Source organism: Eurypyga helias, unplaced genomic scaffold, assembly GCF_000690775.1.
Source record: "Eurypyga helias isolate BGI_N326 unplaced genomic scaffold, ASM69077v1 scaffold19232, whole genome shotgun sequence".
NCBI classification, from domain to species: domain Eukaryota; kingdom Metazoa; phylum Chordata; class Aves; order Eurypygiformes; family Eurypygidae; genus Eurypyga; species Eurypyga helias.
In genome coordinates, this window is record NW_010238067.1 from 71,949 (window position 1) to 84,196 (window position 12,248).

Sequence of the window (12,248 nt, forward strand, 5' to 3'; positions counted from 1 at the left end):
TCGCACCGACACCCTTGTCTGTTGTATTGCAGAGAGCAGACGTTATTCCAGGCGCTGTGAAAACAGCACTCAGACCTTGCAAAGCACTGGTTGTAACTGCAGGTGAGCAGAGGGAAGGAGTGTCTTGTTAAACTCAGTGCCTTTAGAAGAGCGATCAGAAGTTTCTGTTCATTTAGGACTGGAAGAAATCAAAGCCTTTTCATTCTCTCCTTGTAGCTAGCATTTCCTTACAATATTCCAGAGCATTACTTGGGCTGTCTGCTTCCCTCTGCTTGTTTCTGGGCTTCTCTCTCGCTCCCCATCTCTCCCCATCTCTCCCAGGCAACTACAAAATACCACCGTATGCTCTGAATCCAACACTTGCTCCACTGCAGTGAGTTAGGTGAGGACTCAGATCTTTTCCAAATGCCCCACCTCCCAACTCAGTTTCTTCCTCTCCTGGCTTTAATTAATTTACAATAATAATATCCAGGGATCAGCCACTGCTGTAGCCATTAAAGTGTTAAGGTATGTGAAAAGCCATTAAGAGTGCAAACATGGAAAAGAAAAAGGATTTCTAATATATATAAATTGATGTACAGTTTTGCATACAGACCTCTGGTAATGGCAGTTAACACTGAACTTTATTCTGCATACTAAAAGGTAACATCAGTCATTCTTACACACACGATCACTGTCATTGGCCAAGATACTCTATCCCAAGACACTCACTATTTTACAATAACCACTGTTCCCTTTGTTACCAGTAACATCTGCTACATGTAAAAGAGAACAGAAGGAAGAAAAACTAAACCAGACTTTAAGAAGCAATAAAAATAGGACACTCGATTGACAAAGGCAATTCACGTACCATGAATTTTGTTTTAGAAAAGGTTGATCTGCTAGAGGAGCTAGGCTATGCAAGTTCTCCAGGCTGTTTCTGCAATTTACAGTGAAGGTTTTGCTGCTTTATTATTAAGCATTACTAGATTATTAACCTTTAAATATTGTCTGGAATCTGAAGAAAAAATCCCCAAACTTCTCTCTTCCTTGCTGCCCTTGTTGTGACATCTGCTGGTAGGAGCTGGAAGAGTGTTTGCTCCATTGCAAGGGCCCTCCCTCCATAGAAAGGCCATTCCGTGACATTTCTCACCCGACACCCTTATTCATGAATGTACCCGGTGAAGTGTTGGTGCAATTGATGCATATCACAGAGAAATGCGTACAGACGTAGATACAAGGAAACTTAGTAGCTTGTGCCTTCATAAGCCAAGCACAAGTCGCCTCAGGCTGCCTGTGCCATGCTTAGCCCGTCAGCAACTACGTGAACTCTGCACATTTCGTGGAACTTGGGCCTGGCCCCTTGACAGCTGCAGAAGGAGTTAAACCGTCCACGAAGAAACACTGGGGACATCTCTCAGAAACCCAAAGTCATGTATGTATACTGGTAATGAAGCACAAGAATTTAAGAGGAGAATAATAAAGCTGGGTGGGCAAATAAGCAAAGAAAAATCTTGGAGAGTCACTGTGTGTTTCTCAGCAAGGCCATGGTTTGGTGCAAGATCATTAATTGACCAACCCAATCTTGTTAAAAGTAGTTTTTGTGACACCTAGAAAACAAACCCATCTCTCTCAAATCAGTGATTTGATCAGATCAGAGGGCCTCAGCCCTGGCAGATGTATTCCAAAAGACAATGCTGCCATTCAACTTTTCTTCCAGAAAGATTCGCTGTGACACAGCACATAAAAAAGATAAATATATTGATGATAAACACTTTTGCATGTAGAAGCTTTATAAAGATAAAAGGGAACCAATGAAAGTGTAAAATCACAGAATGGTTTGGGTGGGAAGGGACCTTAAAGATCATCCAGTTCCAACCCCCCTGCCATCGGCAGGGACACCTTCCACTAGACCACGTTGCTCCAAGCCTCATCCAGCCTGGCCTTGAACACTTCCAGGGATGGGGCATCCCCAGCTTCTCTGGGCAACCTGTCCCAGTGCCTCCCCACCCTCTCCAGGAAGAACTTCTTCCTGATATCCAATCTAAACCTCCCCGCTTTCAGTTTGTACCCGTTACCCCTTGCCCTGTCACTACAGGCCCTTGTAAAAAGTTGAGTCTGGAATAAATCAAAAAAGCTGTACAGCAAAAATGCCTGCAGGTTGGACGGCCAGACTGAGTAAGAGGGTGGGGAGCATGGGCTAAAGGGCCTGAAAACAAGAGAGGCAAGACCCTGTGAAAACAATGAAGAGCAGTTCTGATCAGAGAGGTCCTGCCCCTTGCATCCACAAGCTCCATGCCAATGGATAACTCTGACATTTGCAATAACTGACAGTGAATATTTGAGGCCCAGATGCTGTTTGTTGGGTGTTTGCTTTTTGAGGCTTTTTTTCCACCAGGTAGACTCCACTTTTGTTCCTAGTATCACTGCAGCTCCATCCTCGCACACACTCACACTCCTTCTTCTCCGCCTGACCTCCAGTATAACGAGAAAAGCTACTGTCAGTCTGGGCTGTTCTGTAATTGCTGATCATGCCATAATTTTCAAAGAGAAGTGATGCACCTCAAGGGGACTCAGGCATTCATGAAAATACTGCTGGGGCATGCAGTGTTGGATAAGCAGTGGTGCCACGTGAAATAAGTTGGAGGAAAAAGGGAGCAACTACTCTTAGAAGTTCTTGTTTAAGTGGATGAAAAATGACTGATGACTTGGAAAGGTCCTTCTTTTAATAAAAAGCAGAGAAGACAAGGAAGCAAACTGTTGAAAATCCTGGCAGTTGTTTCCAGAAAACAGGTAGTTCTAAAACAAAACCAGTGAGCACCTCTACACCTTAACAGCTGTAGCACCTAGTACCAAACATAGAAGTTCCTAAGCCAAACTTCTGAACATACTAGATGATCTGAGAGTAGCAGGAGCAAAGCTAGCACAGAACTGGCCATGACACTAACATCAACTTTCAGGATTTAATCTGGTATTATGCATTTTTTAGGACAAGGCATGAAAGGTCAGGGTTACCTTCCTAAATTTAATATAGCTTGGTACAAGAGGTGTGATGCCGAGGTGGCAGCACCACCTCAAGAAACAAACACAACAAAGAATAACTGAGCCTTCTCCTGGTTCTCTTCCATGCATCAAATTTTCCCTCACTGCAATAAAAGGATCTGTTTGTAAATATTCCATGAACTCCTTGATGTACCCACCAGCCAATTCTTTCTTACAATGTGTTGGAAAAGGACAAGACAAACTTTCGAAAGTCAGGATGTCACTGTTTTCAAGTAGGAAATTCTGTGAGCATGACGTAAGAATGGATTTTTTCCAGTCTTCTGTCACTTGAACAAGTGTCGTCAAAGCTGTTGCACAGCCTGCTCCAGAGCACTGGATTTCATGATTTAACAAATTACATTTTATTTTTAAGGTCTGACATTGTAACAAATGCATCCTAATAAAGGTGCAACCTTTTACGGATCAGAAACTCTGGGGTCAGAGGAGATGTGCAGATTTCCAGTTTAACTGCCATAATTCAACATGTACCCCATGTGCTTTTGCATACTGGTTACCCATAAGACATTAATCCTCACAACTGCCTGCTGCTTACAACGGTTTCTGTTCAGGTCTGTGCTGTGTGATCGTCTCACGTTCTTGTAGCAATTGTTTCTGCCTCTAGCTGCACTAATTGGCACACTTACTGTTTTGCTGATACATGCATTTGTAAAATTCCATCTTCCCACCACTTCTTCCCTTACCAGGAATAAAAATTTGCTTATAAAACCTTCAACAGAAAGCAAATATGAAAGGTCAAGGATAACTTTATTCAAGTAACAGCAAACACTGCCCTGTGACATTTGCCTGGCTGTAGTCACAGTAGCTGGATGGGGAGCACAAGTCATCAAGCCAATAGGACAAATAAGGCAATACTGAAACCAAATTAAGTGCTACTATGGGATTATTTTTTTCTAAGGATATGAAAAAAAGAAGCTATTCCAAGAATGTCATCATTGCCATCTGACCTCACCACTGACAGAAGTTATAATGGAAAAGTTGCACAAACAATGAAGGAAACAAGCAATCCAACACTGGCCAAATCCTGGGCTGAATGACATCGTGGTTTGGAGAGACAGAGCAAGACATACATTTTGTGGCTGTCAGCAAAGTTTCACTGCATCTAAAATGATGATTGTCTGAGCCTAAACCCTTTGGAACTAATCCAGCTACTAAAACGACACTGGAGACAAACAAGGTTTCCTTAGCTAGAAAGAGGAATACAAAACACAATAGGGAAAAAACCCAACCATATTTTTGGTTACTAAGGAGGCCTGTCTCCGACTGGAGTCTTCAACTACTACAAAAGGTTAACCTCAACACCTACTTCACAGCAGAAAGCAGAAAATTCTCTCACAAAGTTCTTAGCAATACTTTTTAGATAGCAGTTAAGCTGTGTAAAACACCCCTCAGATACGGAGCAGTTAAGCATACACTGGCTAAGCAGAGCATGTTCTAGTGTTTATCATTCAATTTTGCTGTGCCAGTTTTTTGCCCTCCCTCCTGGATCCCCCCTCCAAGGACTGTGCCCTCACTGCCTTATATCACCTGCACATAGATTACACCACACAAGATTTTTTCCAACAGTACATGGACTCTTAGCAGTCCAACCAACATTTGGACTAGCTGAGGAAAATGGAATTCTATCAATTATAACAAAAAATCCTGCTTGGTTGGAAGGACACAGCCCAAATACGGTACAATACTGAGTGACATTAAAAATTTAAACAGTGCCTAAGTCTTTCACAAACAAGGTAGGGAAAATGAAAAAGACAATTCAATTCTATCTTTCCCCTCAGCCTGTAAGATAGATTTTAAGATACACTGTGATTCATCGAAAATACTCTGGGGTAGCTCACGCCACTTTGCAGACAGTCGGGATCTGCTGTGGCTGGGCCCAAGCAAGCAGAATCAGAACTGGGTATCATGTGACAAAGTGCAGCAGCAATGTCAATAAAAAGAGACCACGTTATTGAGATACGTGGAACTGCTTGTCCAGCTGCTCTGGAAGTGCTTCTCGACCTCTCAAATGTGTTTAAAACAAGCAAGCACCTTCAGATTGTCATCTGGTATTGCTGGCACTCTGCTGGGTCAGACAGACACAATCAAATTTTCTACTCTCAACACCATACCAACTGGTTTTGGATTACTTTTTTGGGAATGGAAGGGGGAGGGCAAACTGCAGCTTGGGGACTGGGTCACTACAACATTTATTCAAGGTGGAGATCCCATCTTTATGCCTGCTGTTCTAATTCTCTCCAAGAAAAGTCAGGGGTAAGAAAAAGGTTCACAAACAACTAGACACAACTCATCTTTCCACCCAGTTTTCAGGACGCTTCTCTGCAGTCTCTCTCTAGCAAATGAGGTGTGAGTGTGCACAAAGTGAATACCCAAATCCAGTTCATACTCTGTGAGCTTCCCAAAGGCACAGACATGGGGCATAAAGGGAGAAGTTAATGGCACACCAGCTTTAGCTTTCTATTTGCAACTGAGAGGGAGGTTTGGGATCACATGCAGTCTGAATTATTTCTCCCCATTTGTATCTTTTGAGTCACTTCATTCCTAGTATGACTCTCACAAAATAAACATAAGCAGGCAGGAATAAGAAATTAAATCTCACATGCAGAAGGGTCACTGAGGAAAGCAGCCTTGGCCTGTCTGCACCGAACCTAACAGAGCTGATCAGGAGATCCGCAGCATCTGCGGGGTCCCTCTATGAAGCCGCTGCTGCTTCTGATTAACTAGGGACTGGACTACCTTATACCTTTCTGACCATAAACACTGACAGAAAACAGCCCTTCCCACAAGACGCTAATGGAATGAGAGCTCACCAAGATACATCATCTTCAAAGTCCAAATTTCTGGTACCACTGCTAATATGGCAGTCACAGACTTCATCACAGGGCTGAGGAGAAGCAAGCAGAAGAGTTCAGTGGAGCTTTGCTTTTAAAATGGGAGAATGCTAGGAAGCCCACAAAGAGGAGAAGGTTGCAGGTCGGCTACCCAAGTGGTGGGTAGTCTCTGGCCTCTATTAAGAGCCAGCAGTAAGCTATACAGAGCTCCAGCACACTGGTACAGATCACTGGGCCTCGGTGATAGTGCCTTTTGCAGCAAGGGGCAGTACCCATCAAAAGGAGAGGACAGATCTGAACACCTCATTAAGGCAAAAACTAAGCAGTTTAGTAAAAGAACTGATGCTTAATATGTGGTAACATTTACATCCATATGGAAGGGAAACAGTCTTTATTCTAAAGAAGAGGGTGGGCCAACTGTCTCCTACTCAAGAAAAGAACAGGATCTGGAAGAAGGGGGGCAGCAGGAGAGATTAACCTGGTATAAATTCTCTAGAAGACTTGAAAGGGAATAATGACTGTAAAAGCTAAAGCTGTCCCACCAAAAAGGTGGGAGACACAAAGGCTAAACCCTTAAGTAGCTCTTAGCAGAAGGGGAAAGAGCAAAGCCATTTACTGCACAAAGAGATCTTTCTCACATAGTATAAACGCAACTAGACTAAACATGGGGTTGTTTGTTTATTTCTACTCCTATGTCTTTTATTATATTTAAAAAAACCCACACAAACACCCCACAAAAACCCAACCACAAAACCACACAACAACAAACGTGCTTGCTCTGAGCTTTATGATTAAACACGGTATTCACAACCTACATCACACTTTACTCCGGCTAGTTAAGGTAACCTGGGGAACAGCAGGGCAGCCCTTACCCTAACACATGGTGAATCTACAAACTGAGAGGAAGTGACCCCGCTACCCAGGACTTCATCCACTCAATTGAAATTGTAACAGAGCGGGTTCCCAATTCGGAAGGCACAGCTCAGGCAAGAGCTGGCAGCACGTGTGCCAGAGGGGCAAAAAAGGCTTGCAGTAACTGCCCTGCAAGGAGCCTCTAGTATGCCCAGCAATCAGTTATTTGCCACATTCTTGAAGCCCAAGGCTCACAGCAGGCAGAACATCACAGCATTGAAGAAGCTTTGGTTAAATGGACAAAGATGTCTTAGGATGTGCTATTTTTTTAGTATCATTATATCACAATTTATGCTACAATTTTGGCTTTAACTCACTTTCCATTCCGAGATACTTCAAATAAATGAAAAAAAAGGCACGTTAGCCACCAAGGAGACAACCTCCACTCATCTGAAATGCAGCAAGGGTTTAATATTAATCATAGGAAGTCAAGAAATCAAGAAATACCATAGCTAGCTGAAATACAGATGAGTTCCAAGTAGGCATTACATAATTACCTGAGTTTGTGCAGGCCACTAAGGTAAATGTTTTCTTAAGCAATCATCACTTGAATTCCATCAACTTATTTTCCACTATGTCCCACAGAGACAACAAAAAAATCTCTGTTAAGTACTGTGATGCCCTGCTCCCAGAACCCAGTACATGTTTTGGTTGACATTTCAGGTCACGTATATAAAGCATTTTAGATTCTTGTTGGTTATGATGTGCACATTTTAGTCTCAGTATTCGTCAACATACCACATATTGATCATGCATTCTTCCATCACCGGTCTTTCCCGTAACTCAAACTTTCAACCATCCACAGCTTTATCAATGATTCCCCTCCCTACTCCTAGACAGATTTCCCATTAAAGTCAGGCCCAAACCAGAGGAAATTTAAGGCACTAATGGAAAGATAATTCCTTCTTTCCCGCTCCATGTCACTTAATGAATCCGTATCAGATTCCACATGGAAGGAGAAGAGAAGGACCAGTGATGCTGATCCTCCCAGTTAGGAATCCTAATTCAAAAGCCGGGATTAGACAGGTTCAGATGATGCACACACCACAGGTCCCCAGTTCTCACTGCAGCCATGGAGGAAGCAAGCTGCTAAGCAGCAAGTGTGTGAGGAGGGGGGCAGGACACTGCTACTCAAGCACGTACATGATCTGCAATGGCAGTAATGCCTCCTGCCAGCATTTTGGTTAGAGCTGTTTGTGTTATCTCACTCCATTCTGTTCCTATTATTTCATATTGACAGTCTTCCTTTTCAGCTCCAAAATTCTGCTGTTACTGAGGTACTCAGGTTACCCTAATGCCTTATTTATGCCCCAACATCGAATTCACTTAAGTAACAGATGGTGGTTGATGAACCCTAGAAATTTTTAGCATGCGCTTCTCTTCTCAGTTTCATTAATTTAAAAGTAATCAATAATTTATATATAAACAATTAATTCAGTGTCCCTCTCTTGTTCCTACAACAGTACAGAACCATCCAATCCACACGAAACAATTGCCTCAAACACCAGCCGTGCTAAACAACTGCTCAGAAGGTCTTTGGTCTCCCCCACCACAAAAGGTACTACCTGAAAGACAGTATTACACAACGGGTTGTTTCCACAAAACAAATGCACAGCTGAAGAAAAGGACACTTGAAGGTGTATTTATAAAAGGCAGCATTAAACCTTTCAGAACAGATTCCTGGTATCCCAAAATTTAGCACTGTGCATGTCTCGGGAAAAAAAAAAGACTAGCAAGGGAAAACACTCCACCCTCTACAGCTTGATTTGTCTAAAACAAGTATTGCAGAATTTTGCATGAAGAAATCTGCCTTTGTAAGAAACAAGACACTTGGCAAAAGGGGCTGGATTCAGAGGCAGGGCCTGGTAGGAGGGATGATTCAGTGAGGGCTTTCAGGAAGAGAAGCCATTCTGAAAGGAAAAGACTTGTCCTTCAGGAAGTCAGCTTCCTGCTACCATAGGGTTAAGAGGAAATCTTTGTTTGCTCAGTGTTGGGAACATTTAAATTATTTTCTCTAAAAATTCTGCATAATGAAGGCTGGCCTTGGTTGGCCTCCCAGCAACTGCCGTAGCCTCTCCACTGGCTTCACACAGCTGGAGCAATGTTTACAACAGTCACAGAGCTGAGCTCTTCTCAGAACATGGTGGGTGGGCCGGGAGCAGTAGGCACAAAGCGCGCTCACGCTGCGCAGCAGCGAGCTGTACCTTCACCAACATCACCCCCCTCTCTGCTCCGAGCCCCGACTTAAAAGCCAAACCACGCACCTCAGCTTGTCAGGCACCCCTTGATACTTCCTATAAATATCTTCCCATCAGCATGTCCTCCCAGAAATGTCCATTAGATTACTCTTACAGCAGTGCAGAACGGATTATTTATAAAGCTCCCCATTAGCAATCTTTTAGGGAACGCTGCAGTAAGATAAATGCAGAGGCACTTTTTGAAAGGGAGGAATGCTTTCTCATCATGAAGCATTATCAAGAGAACCTTTTCTTCAATACTTTAAATACATTTGAGTCAAAAGGCTCTATGTGTGGTTTGACTGTTGGTCTGAAATGGACTGCATTTACTGTATTCACCCAGAAAAAATAATATATTCTTTTTTTAAAGTTATTTCTTCGTGCTTCTAAATGAAAGTCTGACCAATCTGGGGGGCTCTGGTTGTTACCAATCTTATTCAGTGTTGAGATGCCATGTGAAAATAGAACATGTAAACAACAACCATTTTAATGCTAACATCATGCTTCAAATATACCCAAATGTAGCCAAAACCAGAAGAGCTCCTTTCTCAAACAAAGTCTAGCTGTAGGGAATATCAGAGGAAACCTGGGCCATTATCTTTGGGCAGATACTCGGCCTAGACTACTCATGCCATCCATTCAGAGAAAGGTTCAAGAAAAGCACACAACAGGTAACTTGACATAAAACGCTTGCTCTGCAGAGCACAAACCACCTACCATGCTTTACTCCTTTTAGCATTGCAAAGCCACCCTGGTGACAGGGTGTATTTTGCATTATTTTCCATATTGTTCGTGGACCTATTTGCAAACCTTGCCACTGTTGAAGAAGCAGAGAGGTTGAGTTTCAGATTTTAGATTTTGTCATTCATGAAAAACATCTTGTTGTTAATCTATCATATTTGGAGTGATTGAAGGCCAGCAAGCATGGAAACATATTAGTTTCTAAAGCATGTCAGCAGAACCCATTTAAGAGAGAAGAGGGGATAACTGGTATTCCCTCTAACACGGTATCTTCCAGTGAAGCAGACTGCCATACCAGTTACCATTCAGCATAGCACGGCTGCTCACGCACAATGCCTACTGTCTACACACAGGGATCTGCAAAGCACCGTGTTACTGGCATCAAGAAAGGTACGGAAAAACTAATCTCTTTGGCATCAATGTTCCACTGTTGATTTGAGGGAGCAAGGGTAGAATGTTTTTAATAAGAAAAGTCAAAAAACCACCCTATGATTTATGTGGGTAAATAATAAAAATGAATGATAAACCACAGAGTCTTATTTTTCCTGTGTACACTGAACAATAGAGAGAAACATTCAAGTGGGGGCAGGGAGGGCAGTGGTTTTGAGCATTCAGGAAAAAATGCAAGTCCTCTTACACAAAGAGTTTGAAGGCTTCAGTTTTTAGGGGCATAGTCTGTTAAACAGCAACCATATTTTCCTGTCTACTTCACAAGTTTTATATCTATAGCTAATTTGTAAGTGTATATTCCCAAAATCAGTAACAATACACAGGAATCAGAAGAATTTCTGAAGAGACATGCTGTGCTTGCTAAATAGAATTCACAAGTTAATTTAGTAATAGCTTTTCTGAAGAATTTCTGACTCAAATGCCAGAGTTACAAATTCAAGGGTTCTGAGATCCAAGGGTGTCTGCTTCATTACCAGCTCCATAATTATACCTCAAAGTTAGGCGCTTCTTACAGTGACATCAATACAAATGTTACGTGTCTCCTCTTGCTAAATAAGCCTTGCTTTACAGGGATGAAAACTGAGGTGCCAGCGTAAGAAAAGCCGCTCCTTGGCTCTTCTGATTTCAAATCCAATTTCCTATTCTTTATCTAGAGGCTAACCTTAATTCATGCTCAATGTCAGAGGTGCAACGAACAAACTGCAATTGTACCCAGCAACCTTTCCCCTGCTTCGGTTTATCTTAATTGTCTCCAAAAAAGAGATGTAGAGCCCATCATTTTACGATCATTGCCTGCGCTCTTGAGACCAGCAACATGAGCAGAATGACCTCTGTGCTGTTAACTGCACCCTACTTGCCCACTGCACCCAGTGCTGCTGAGGCTGCGCTGCTGGCAGCTCCAGAGCTACCCAGCTCAAAGCTGGCTTATTAAATCTGCACAGTGCTTTCACTGATGTTTCTCCTCACCTTCACCGCTCCACTTCTGGCCCATCCAGAATTACCCCAAGAGCAGTCTGCCGGCAGGAACGCCCTTTGCCACCAGCTCATCCCATCCTAGCCACAGTATTGGCAAACACTGCAGGCCACCTCCTCAGCATATTCCCAACCTGCTTTTCCTGTTCAAAACAGGTCAGAAAATCATACCACTGCCTAAGCCCTTAGAAGAGCAATGTTAATCTCTACACCACCAGCCAAAACAGCCTAGTCATTACCAACCCTCTGGAAGTGACAATATCCTGTAGTTGGAAGGGCTTCAAGCCCTTTCAGCTGTGAGTTACTAGACTACAACACTATTTCCTCACAGTGGCTATATTTAAAACAGAACAATTGGATGATCTCCTGGTGCCAGTGAACAGAGTAGAAAAAACACCCTCAATACTGCCTTCCCCGAGTTCAGAGTTTCCCCTGTTGCTAGCACACTGACCCTCTGTGATGCCATCAGGGGTGTCGAGGCCTATGGCATTATAACATACTGGCTTTTCCAAACCAGCTCCAAAACTGTCCCCACCACCTGAAATCCTCTATCCTCTGTGATGAGGCAGCACACACCTGGGCCTTGGAAGATAGATCCCTAACAGCAAAATGGTACAGAAAACATGAGGAAAAGACCTTACTCTTCCTGACAAGCCTACAAGTGCTAGCTTTCAGTGCAAAGAAAGCTGAATTCTACTGATACTCCATTGCACACATCAGAGGGGTTTTTCCAACAAGCCTATCAACACTTTGTCAGAGCTTCTGGAAGAAAATTCCTGTAAGTTGCCCCCTCCCCAGAATACCATCATACATTTCTCTCTTCCTCTCCTCAGTTACTCTGATGTGGTTTCCTTCCACCTGCAGTCCTGTTGTTGCATTTCTTCTCACCACCACCCACATCAATGTTTCCTTCATTTCGCTCTTGCACACTTTTTAATACCATTCTTCTAGAAGCATACCGAGTAAAGAGTTTGAAGCTTTTGGCACATAAATACATATTTCAAAAGCTACATTTGCATGGATTTCAAGCTTCCTAAGTTATTTTAAAAGGGAATATAGGCATACA